Below are 11,717 nucleotides of genomic sequence, written 5' to 3'. Positions count from 1 at the left end.
TCAAAATTCTTACCATCAACCTTTCTGCAACCTTTCAACATGTGTGTGTGTGTGTATATATATATATATATATATATATACTACTTTTACTAATGTGCTCCAAGGCATAAAACATAGATTGCTATGGTTAGTATTCAGAAAATGAATGATGGATGTGACTTTATTCCTACTTATCATTACTGGCATCATTGCTTTGTCAGTTACCTTTTATTCATTATTTACTAAGCTCCAGGCATTGGGGCAGGTTTTATTTTCTTGAATAAAGGAAAGGAAAGTGAAGGTGCTCAGTCCTGTCCACCTCTTTGCGACCCCATGGACTATAGCCTACCAGGTTCTTCCATCCATGGGATTTTCCAGGCAAGGGTACTGGAGTGGATTGCCATTTCCTTCTTTTCTTCAATAGCAAGATTTTATTTAACAATAAATACATTGCTAATCTCATGTTACAAATCACATATACATATGACAAGACAGCCGAGACTGAGTATTTAAGTAATTTGCCCCAAATTCCAAAACTTGCCCTAATTCACAAGATGACATAAATGCCAGATGATTAGACTATCCTCTGTAAATATTGGCTGAATAGATTTGAATTTTCATGACAAAATAGGGAGCATCCTTTTATTTCTGATTAATAAACATGTTGTGTAAGGAAAGATTAAAAAAGAACTTTGAAAACTGTTTTCCTACTGTAATAGAAAAAATGGTTATTAGGTACTCAAGTACAGATACAACAGTACAGACAATAATACTCAGAGAAGATTTCTGGGCTCATATACAATCTTTCCATGTGGCCGCAGGCAAAAGGGACCTGGAATGACGTTGTCCCAAAGGGAGCTGGCTGGTAGTTCCATCTAGGCAGCAGCAGGGCTGCTCTTAATGCCAGAAGTCTGAATCTTGTTTCACTATAAGAATGATAGCTCGGTTTCTATTGGTACTACCTGTAGAGCAGATACAAGCCTTGCTGTTAGCTCACAGACCCCGAGTGGGACTCTGTAGGTGACTGACTTCTATTTGCAAATGCTGCTCAGTCATGTCCAACTCTTTGGAATCCCATGGACTGTAGCCGGTCAGACTCCTCTGTCCATGGGATTCTGCAGGCAAGAATACTGGAGTGGGTTGCCATTTCCTCCTCCAGGGGATCTTCCCCACCCAGAGATCAAACCCGCGTTTCCTAAGTCCCCTGCATTGGCAGGCAGATTCTTTACCACTGAGCCACCTATTTTTAGAAATATGTCCTCTTTGACTAGAAACGATGTCCTCTTTGCACTTGGGCTTTCAGGGTGACTTTAGAAATATCCTTCCCCATGTCTGCTCTACTCCTGCCCCCAAACAAGCTCCCCCCAGTTCATCCTCAGCTTTGTGGTCCAGACCGGGGGCTCCCCAGCAGCCTCTCCCTTCCCTTCCGGACCAACCACTAGCACACACGGCAGCCTTCCCCCTCGGGACTGATGTCACAGCACTATTTCCTTGCTAGGACTCCTCTCTCTTTTCCACTTTGGGGCCTTGGTCATTTTGGGATCAAGTTCTGTTCTTCACTGCCCCACTGCGCAAATCGGTTTCATGTACAGGGTTTTTCATGCCAGGATTATTTATAGTAACAAATAATGTAGATTTGTTAAAATTACTATATAATAGGATGCCTCTCGTTATTTTTCTTTTTTAAATTTAAAAAGCACTTTTAAATGAAACCTCCTTGAAAGCCAGGGTTATAAGGACATTCTTTCAAATGATAAAAATCTATAGCAATCTTAAACCAATGGCTCTTTTTATTCTTGATGAAACACGACAGAAGCATTCTCTTTGAGGAGAGGACAAAAGAAAACTGCTTCTTTCCTAAAGATGCTTGGATCTTGCCCACTTTCCTCCTTCATTTTATCTGCTCCTGGGTCTGGAATTCCTGTGCTTCCTGGGTTCAAGCCAGGGACAGTTGCCATGGGGTGCTGGGTGACTTGAGTCATAGGGCTTCACCCCCCTTCCTAATTTGGCCAAAGAGTTTGTCTCTCTCTGTTTCTCTCATTTCTCCCCTGTTATACTCCCTCTCTTTTTCCTTTCTTCTTTCTCACCTTTCTTTCCTTTCTTTGTTTTTGTCTTTCTGACTATGTCTGCCTTCCTTTCTTTCTTTCCCATGTAGCCTTTATTTCTTTATGCTCTGGCCAATTTCAAAAAGAGATTTATCACTTCAGTTTCCTGTACAATGAGATTTTTAGTCTCCCTACTCTAGGCGTGCATGAATCATTAAAAGCTATGTCTTTTTTCTCCTGATCCTGATCTTCACTTCACTATATTCTTTCATTTAAATTCTAATTTAAAGTTTATCAAGTTTGATCCTGGTAGCCAATATTGAAAGGAAATCCTGATAAGTAAAATAATATTGTTCATAACATTTTTAAAAACTCCCTGGTTTGAATATACGTTGGATTGTGTCTCCACAAAAATTTTATGTTGAAAACTTAACTCCTAGTACCTCAATAAAGTTGATTTTTTTTAAATGCCTATATTAAAAAAGAAACCAGGGCTCCTTGGAAAAATGTCTGATTCTAGACCTGAGGCAGGAAATCTCCAGGGTGAATTTAGAACATCTTGTTGTACCAGAAAATAGGGAAGTTTCCAAAATTAATAGATCACATCCAAAGCACTTAGGAGTCACCATAAAGCAGTCTTCTGTCCAAAGATGGGGAAATTTGAGCACAAAATAAATGACACACACTGAATATATAAAGAGCCATGAGTTCATATGGATATTTTTTTAAATGAGAGAGAATGAAGGCAAACGGCAACAACAGAAAAAAAACCCAGCTTCACTAAATACCAATCAAGATTGCAAAGGCATTAATTCTTATTTACAAAGGTAGTAACTGAAAAGAAAGAATCATCTATGATCTTACCTTTTCTGAGCAATTTGGTAATTTAGGTACCTAAGAGCCCTAGTAGATTAAGGGATATCCTCTTTACAGAATTTCAGTTAATAAATGTGGAAAGAATGAGAGATTAAGAAACCACCATTTTATAATCCACAAAGTGTTGACTGACTCTGCTCATCAGTGGATGAAACCATTAGACAAGCATTGATGAGAGATTCCTCATTGGGAGGGAAGGCTGGGCACCACCAGAATCTATAATTTATCTTCACTAGACACAAGTGCGACAATGGGACAACGAGTGTCACTTGGTGTCAAGTTACCCGTGGCTTGATTAGATTCATGAAATTCCTTTTGACTGAGTAGACTTGTAGGTGGCACAGTCATGAAGGAGTGAAATGATATGATAAATGAGATTTACTTGAAAACATTAAAAGAAATAAAGGGAAAGTGGTTAAATGGAGCCTATGTGGGTAATCAATAATTGCTGACTCTTGATGAAGGGAACTAAGGGGCTCATCACCCTTTTCTTCCTAAGTTTGTATGTGTTTATAATTTTTCATAATAAGTTGTTTTACAGTAGACATAAGGAAGCATTTGTTTATGGAAATACTAGACTGAGAAAGTTTCTTCCTTGGTCATCTGTTTAAAATAAAAGGGAAAACAAGAGTCAGACACCTCTTCAGAACTGTTCAGCTCACACAGGTGTTCATTTCTCTGAGAACTACCATCCCCACTCCCTTCCCCAGCCCACCCACTGACCACCACACCTCTGGACCCTATGCCAGAACATAGCTAATTTCACTAGGTGAACACCACACCCAGGATAGTCCGGTCAGATTCTTGTTGCCAAAGACTTAAAATTGAAAGTCAAAGTTGCTTGTCAGACACTGCTGTTGGAGAATCATGGCGCTACGGAGGATTATGTTCTGCCCAGCGAATGGGAGAAACACAGAAAGAGCTGATGGGGTGGCAGGGTGGAGGGAAAGAAGCAGATGTAGAATTCTGACAGCGTTCTCTGCCCCACAGTCCTCCTTTTGACTTTGAAACCCCTCTCACAAGAGAGTAACTTTTGTTCAAGTGAGCCCACTGTCACAGATTAGCTTTGGGTGCAGGACACCAAGGCCTTAGCTACCCATGAGTGTCAGGTGAGAGTCTGGGAGCCAGTGGACTTGCAGGGCATCACTGGACACTGTCCCTCAGTGGAGGGGCCTTTGGCCTCACAGATGGCTTAAATCTTTGATCATTTAAGGAAATTTCTGCTGAGTGACTCTATAACTTAATTACACTAGCTTTCTTACCATCACTAATAAAACTCTTCAACTCTTAAAAAAATAAAAAAGGGGGGTCACTATGAGACCTACTTCTTACATAATAGTAAATTTTGTCCCCACCCTTTTCTTTTTTGTCAAAAGCTGCCTCTAGCAGGTCACTGTAATTGCAACCAGAAGAATCCTTAGTAGGACTGTTAGGGGAAGCACACTGATTGAAACCGCCCACCCTGGCCAGGCACCACAGTAACCATTTGCATGAGTTGTTTTATGACAGGACATCCTGATAAGGAATATGGAACTAATAAGCCACCGCCAACAGGAAGAGTTCGGGAAAGGTTGAAAGGAGACACCACGTGTCCATCCATTTCCCAGAATCCCTTTCTCTAGCGTCCATCTTTGCTGAGTGATGTGTGCAGCACCAGAAAAGACTCTGAATTAGAATGATTGGCCAAAGACCACCCAGAAACTAATCCCATCACCATAAAACCCGAGACTGCAAGCCACGCAGCAGAGCAGTTCTCCTGGGTTCCCTTACCCTACTGCTCTCCACCTGGGTGCCCTTTCCCAATAAAATCTCCTGCTTTGTCAGCACGTGTCTCCTCGGACAATTCATTTCCGAGTGTTAGACAAGAGCCCAGTTTCAGGCCCTGGAAGGGGTCCCCCTTCCTGCAACAGTACAACTGCTTTTAGTTTTATCTGTCTTCATTATAGCGCTTCCTTGAAGCACACCTATGGGCTAAATAGCTTCCTTCCAGTTTCTATTTCCACATCTCTATAACTAAAGGTGAGAGAGCAGAAACTTTGGGTGGAGAGACCCATGTCTACAACCCCGCCCCTCACAAATCCTAGCTTCCCTTTAACCTGAAAATTTATTTGACAGCATGAAAAAAATCTTGCTTAACTAATTATAACTGTATATGAAAGAGTTGCAGAAATAGGTGTCTAAAAGAACTTTCCACTCTGATGGTGACACTTGATTAATGCAAAATTACAAAGGACAAAGTGACAAGGCGATCAAGGAAATGTTGCTTCAAGAGGCAAATGGGTAGGGTTACCAAAGGCCTAACACATCACAGCTTTTTTTTTCTTTTACAGTTCGGTTACAGCTCAAGAGTTTTATCCAGCAAACAAAGAATCGGCAAACAAAGAATCGTACAACCTCCAGGTGTGAGGATAGGCGGACTCCAATGGAGAGGCCTCAATGGGTTTTGGCACCCTCTTTTTATAAGTTTTTGTCTCCTCCCCAGTGAGCCTGCCCTATGCAAATTAGGGCTAGCCAGGGAAGGGGCATGTTTTTTCACCTCACATAATAGCTTCTGAAGTCTACTTTTAGATTCTTCAAGTCTGAAATTTCTCTCAAGCCACAGTTCACAGTATGGGTTGAATGTGACAGTTAGCATGTCCCACAGGGGTAGAAATGTTCATTTGTTTGTTTGTTCAGATATATTTCACATGCCTGGCACACGCTTGACATCCAATAAGTGTTACTGCATGAAGTTATAGCTTTTGCAAATTTTTAAACCCAAACAAGTTCTGACCCTAATGTAGCCCTGCAAATATGGAGTTGGCCAAAAAGTTTGTTTGGTTTTAAACCAACCCAATATCAATACAGAATGATTCTCAGTGCTATATGGCTTGGAAAACACTTTAGGAATAGCTCTACAAGCTGATAATGTCAAAATATATCAAAAATAAAGGAAAATCACAGCATTTTATCTTTTAAAGGAACACAGGTAATCCTGAGGTCATCATACCAAAATCTGACAACAATCCCTAAAGTTCTTTCTCAAACTGTGGATGGGGAAATGGGTCCTTGAGAGCCTGGAGGGAACCCAAGAGGCAAAGCATCTTTGCAGTGATGAAGAGCAGGCTCTGTGAATGGTGGTCAGACAGCATCTCCAGTCTTCAATCACATCGAATTTCTCTTCTCTGACTTTAAGAGGGGCAATGGCACCCCACTCCAGTACTCTTGCCTGGAAAATCCCATGGACAGAGGAGCCTAGTGGGCTGCAGTCCATGGGGTCACTGAGAGTTGGACACGACTCAGTGACTTCACTTTCAGTTTTCACTTTCATGCATTGGAGAAGGAAATGGCAACCTACTCCAGTGTTCTTGCCTGGAGAATCCCAGGGACAGGGGAGCCTGGTGGGCTGCCATCTATGGGGTAGCACAGAGTCGGACACGACTGAGCGACTTAGCAGCAGCAGCACTCCTTCAACTGTCTTAGATGCTCCTGGAAATTGTCTTTGAACAGTGACTCATGCAAAGAAGTTTCTTTTTTTTTGCAGAGTTGTATGGTGCGGCAAGGCCAGAAATATTTCCGGCGATGCAATCAGACAGTTGGGGCAGTGTTTAGTCACCCGTAGAATCTCTTTCTCCCGAGATCAAATGTTTGTTGTATCCGGTTAAACATTGCTATGGCTTCCTAGGTGGTGCAGTTGTAAAGAATCCACCTGCCAATGCAGGAGACTCAAGAGACGCAGGTTTGGTCCCTGGGTCTGGAAGATGCCCTGGAGTAGGAAATGGCAACCCGCTCCTGTATTCTTGCCTAGAAAATTCCACTGAAAAAGGAGCCTGGCAGTCTCTAGTCCATGGGATCGCAAAGAGTTAGACACGACTGAGCATCCAGAAACATTCTAAGGGTAAATTCAGACCCAAAGGTTCTTTCTGGAGTGATTGAAAATAATATAACCAGCATTTTTATGGTGATTTCACAGCAGCAAATAGTGCAAGATTTCTGGACTGTGGTTTATTTGACTACAGAAAGCTGGTCATAAAAAATGTTCCCTTGGTATCTCTAATTTTCTCGATGAGATCTCTAGTCTTTCCCATTCTACTGTTTTCCTCTATTTCTTTGCATTGATTGCTGAGGAAGGCTTTCTTATCTCTCCTTGCTATTCTTTGGAACTCTGCATTCAAATGGGTATACCTTTCCTTTTCCCCTTTGCTTTTTGCATCCCTTCTTTTCACAGCTATTTGTAAGACCTCCTCAGACAGCCATTTTCCTTTCTTGCATTTCTTTTTCTTGGTGATGGTCTTGATTCCTGTCTCCTGTACAATGTCACGAACCTCCATCCATAGTTCATCAGGCACTCTGTCTATCAGATCTAGTCCCTTAAATCTATTTCTCACTTCCACTATATAGTCATAAGGGATTTGATTTAGGTCATACCTGACAGAAATGGTAAGGACCTAACAGAAGCAGAAGATATTAAGAAGAGGTGGCAACAATACATAGAAGAACTGTACAAAAAAGATCTTCACGACCCAGATAATAATTATGGTGTGATCACTCATCTAGAGCCAGACATCCTGGAATGTGAAGTCAAATGGGCCTTAGGAAGCATCACTACAAACAAAGCTAGTGGAGGTGATGGAATTCCAGCTGAGCTATTTCAAATCCTGAAAGATGATGCTGTGAAAGTGCTGCACTCAATATGCCAGCAAATTTGAAAAACTCAGCAGTGGCCACAGGACTGGAAAAGGTCAGTTTTCATTCCAATCCCAAAGAAAGGTAATACCAAAGAATGTTCAAACTACTGCACAATTGCACTCATCTCACATGCTAGTAAAGTAATGCTCAAAATTCTCCAAGCTAGGCTTCAGCAATAAGTGAACCATAAACTTCCAGATGTTCAAGCTAGTTTTAGAAAAGGCAGAGGAACCAGAGATCAAATGGCCAACATCCGCTGGATCACTGAAAAAGCAAAAACATTCCAGAAAAACATCTATTTCTGCTTTATTGACTATGCCAAAGCCTTTGACTGTGTGGATCACAATAAACTGGAAAATTCTGAGAGAGATGGGAATACCAGACCACCTGACCTGCTTCTTGAGAAATCTGTATGCAGGTCAGGAAGCAACAGTTAGAACTGGACATGGAACAACAGACTGGTTCCAAACTGGGAAAGGAGTACGTCACGGCTGTATATTGTTACCCTGGTTATTTAACTTATATGCAGAGTACATTACGAGAAACACTGGGCAAGAGAAAGCACAAGCTGGAATCAAGATTGCCAGGAGAAATATCAATAACCTCAGATATGCAGATGATACCACTCTTATGGCAGAAAGTGAAGAGGAGCTAAAAAGCCTCTTGATGAAAGTGAAAGAGGAGAGTGAAAAAGTTGGCTTAAAGCTCAACATTCAGAAAACAAAGATCATGGCATCTGGTCCCTTCACTTCATGGCAAATAGATGGCGAAACAGTGGAAACAATGGCTGACTTTATTTCTGGGGGCTCCAAAATCACTACAGATGGTGATTGCAGCCATGAAATTAAAAGACACTTGCTCCTTGGAAGGACAGTTATGACCAACCTAAACAGCATATTGAAAAGCAGAGACATTACTTTGCCAACAAACGTCCATCTAGTCAAGGCTATGGTTTTTCCAGTGGTCATGTATGGATGCGAGAGTTGGACTGTGAAGAAAGCTGAGCACCAAAGAATCGATGTTTCTGAACTGTGGTATTGCAGAAGACTCTTGAGAGTCCCTTGGACTGCAAGGAGATCCAACCAGTTCATCCTAAAGGAGATCAGTCCTGGGTGTTCTTTGGAAGGACTGATGTTGAAGCTGAAACTTCAATACTTTGGCCACCTGATGCGAAGAGCTGACTCATTTGAAAAGACCATGATGATGGGAAAGATTGAGGGCAGGAGGAGAAGGGGACGACAGAGGGTGAGATGGTTGCATGGCATCATCGGCTCGATGGGCATGGGTTTGGGTGGACTCCAGAGTTGGTGATGGACAGGGAGGCCTGTCATGCTGCGGTTCATGGGGTCACAAAGAGTCCGACACGACTGAGTGACTGAACTGAACTGAAACTGAAGCTGGTCATGGAACTATAAAATGTGGCTGCCCCACTTCTTTGGCAATAATTTTCCCTTGCCATGCATGAGCAACATTCTCATATGCTTTCAAAATCATTTATATGTCACTAGTTTTGTTGACTTTAATCCAGCAAGTATTTCTTGATATTTCAAGTACCTCAGACTCCTTTTAGAAGAAGAATCACAGGATCAAGCGTGATGGAATCTGATCTGACTACTTTTGTGTTCTCAGTGGTTGCTTGAGGGAAATTTGCTGGTCGAGGTGGACTTCCCTGACTTCTATGGAAAATGCATCTCCTCTCCATTTTCTGTAGTGAGGTGTGCCCTGGGTCTGCGTGAGAACTGGGGTCAGGACAGGGGAAAGGTGAGGGGATTCACCATCCCTTCCTCCAACTGTAAAGAGTTGGGCTCCCTTCCTGAGTTTGGGTCTTGTCTTGAGTTAGGGTCTGATTGCCTTGAGTATGGAGCCGGTACCATAGTAAACCCAGATCAGACCTATTTGTGATCCTGAAACTGTACAGGATTTGTGCTAACTCATGTGACCAAGGACCCAAATAGACTTCAGGTGAGGTATGGAGATAGTGCTGGTGAACATGAAGAGGACTTGGGGAAGCCAGTATGATACTCCATGTTTTTATCCTACCCTTGTGCTATAGTATTTATCTTAGTCATTATTTTTCAGTCCAATGTCTTTCACATACTCTTCATGAATGAATAAAGTGAACTGTTTCATAAGTGCTTCATGAAATGTAAAATTACAAGTAGGCATTTCCCTGGTGGTCCAGTGATTAAGATTCTGCACTTCCACCTCAGTGGGTGTGGGTTCAATCCCTGGTCAGGGAACTAAGATCCCACATACTGAGTGATGCGGCCAAAAAAACAAAAAAAAAATAAAAGTGGTGTTCAGTCATTCACTCATCTATTTGCTTATTTAACAAATATTTATTATACACTTTGCATGTGCCAAGCACTGCACTGTGTGATATTAACATGTTCATTGCAATGCCAACATAATTTTCTATTTTTTTGGGAGGTAAGAAGTGGGTTTATTTAGAGAGAAACACATTCCACAGACAGATTGTGGGTCACCTCAGAAGGCCAAAATAATTTTCTTTTGTGTAAGTCTTATATTCCATAACTTGTACACGTGACTGCAAGTACACTCTAAGAAAGAGTAGTTTAACAAGGAGAATGTAGATGTAAGCCCTACGAACATTTTGAATATGATATAAATATTTCTGACTGTAAACCAGAATTTGACAATGTACCTTTTCCTGAACATCCAAAATTCTTGCATTATCTGTTCAGTCAAGTAAGAATACAGAAAGGACTTGAGTGCATAAGAGTTAAAATCCTAAAGTAAGTGTTTTACTCATATTGACTATTCATCACAATCTCTTGGGGCAGTAAAATTTTGCACTGAGATAAAGACGAACAACCTTAAAAGTTGGGGCTAGTTTTATTTTTCTATCAAGGACTTAATAGGGCAATGAACAATAACTTGTGGATTGTTATGGAACTTACACAATCCTTAACAGTTATTAACTAAGTAACTCCATAATCGTCAGCCCAATTATGCACAGGAAAAAAATCATATCTGACAAAAGAAATAATCACCTTTCTGCATACGAGTTAGCTTTTCCAGTTATACCTGCTGACTGGTTGCTCCCCATTTCCTAGTACGTATGTCATCCTGGGAGGAACTTTGCCCTTTTCTGTCTTCAGTGGAAAAAAAAATTGAAGTATACTCAGCAGGTCAATGTTCAGTTACAGAAATCTCAGATCTAATAAAAAATAGCAACCCATGTGAGGACAGTCTGGCTCTCATGGACCCAGGCTGACTGTGAGCTTGGTGCTCATAGGCAGACCCAGGGCAGTCACAACACATTCTGAGGCATCTCTGGAAAATAGCAGCTGTCTCTGGGAAGGAGCAGTGTGTGTGTGTGCTCAGTCACTTAGTTATGTCTGACTCTTTGTGACTGTAGCCTGCCAGGCTCCTCTGTTCATCGAATTTTCCAGGCAAGAATACCGGAGTGTGTTGCCATTTCCTACTCCATGGGATCTTCTCCACCCAGGGATGGAACTCATGTTTCTTACATCTCCTGCTTTGGCAGGCAGGTTCTTTACCACTGCACCACTTGGGAAGTCCTGAGGAGCAGTAGGACAGGCTTAAAATGAACTCTTTCCATGGAGAAGAACAAAGCATGAGTTGAATTTTCAGGAGCCTCAGTTGGCCTGGTTCTTGCCCCCAGAGACCTCCAGTCCCTCTATCAAATTTTTAACTGAATACACAATCCTCGGTCCCATTCTTGAAGAAGTGAGCCTTGAATTTTGGAGCTCTCCTCTAGTTTGTACAAACCTTTAGTCAAAATTCTTTATTGATACCTGACATTGTTATCATGCTTATGACTGAAATCCAGTTCTTCTTGTGTAATATTTTCTGGAAACTAGGAGGTCTTTAAATACATACAAAAGAAACATTTGCTTATTGTTACAAAGTTAAAAAGAATCGTAGAATGTTTAAAGTTCTAAAGTGATTTAGAATTTATTTAGAATTGCATAAGGCTGGTAGACACGTGATTTTGGTCTCTGTCACTGTCCCTTCTCTCTTCTTAAGGTTAAGAGCACTTCACTTTTTCCTTTGGGGAATTACCTTTCCCCCATTGTTAGTCCACAGTCTTTATATGAGATTGATTCTACCCCCTAGACCCAGAAGAGGGTCTGAAGGGAGTCCGCATGCCCTGACCACAGT

Source organism: Ovis canadensis, chromosome 15 (assembly GCF_042477335.2).
Source record: "Ovis canadensis isolate MfBH-ARS-UI-01 breed Bighorn chromosome 15, ARS-UI_OviCan_v2, whole genome shotgun sequence".
Taxonomy (NCBI): Eukaryota; Metazoa; Chordata; class Mammalia; order Artiodactyla; family Bovidae; genus Ovis; species Ovis canadensis.
The sequence above is the reverse complement of the archived record's forward strand: the minus strand, read 5'-3'. Positions refer to the sequence as shown.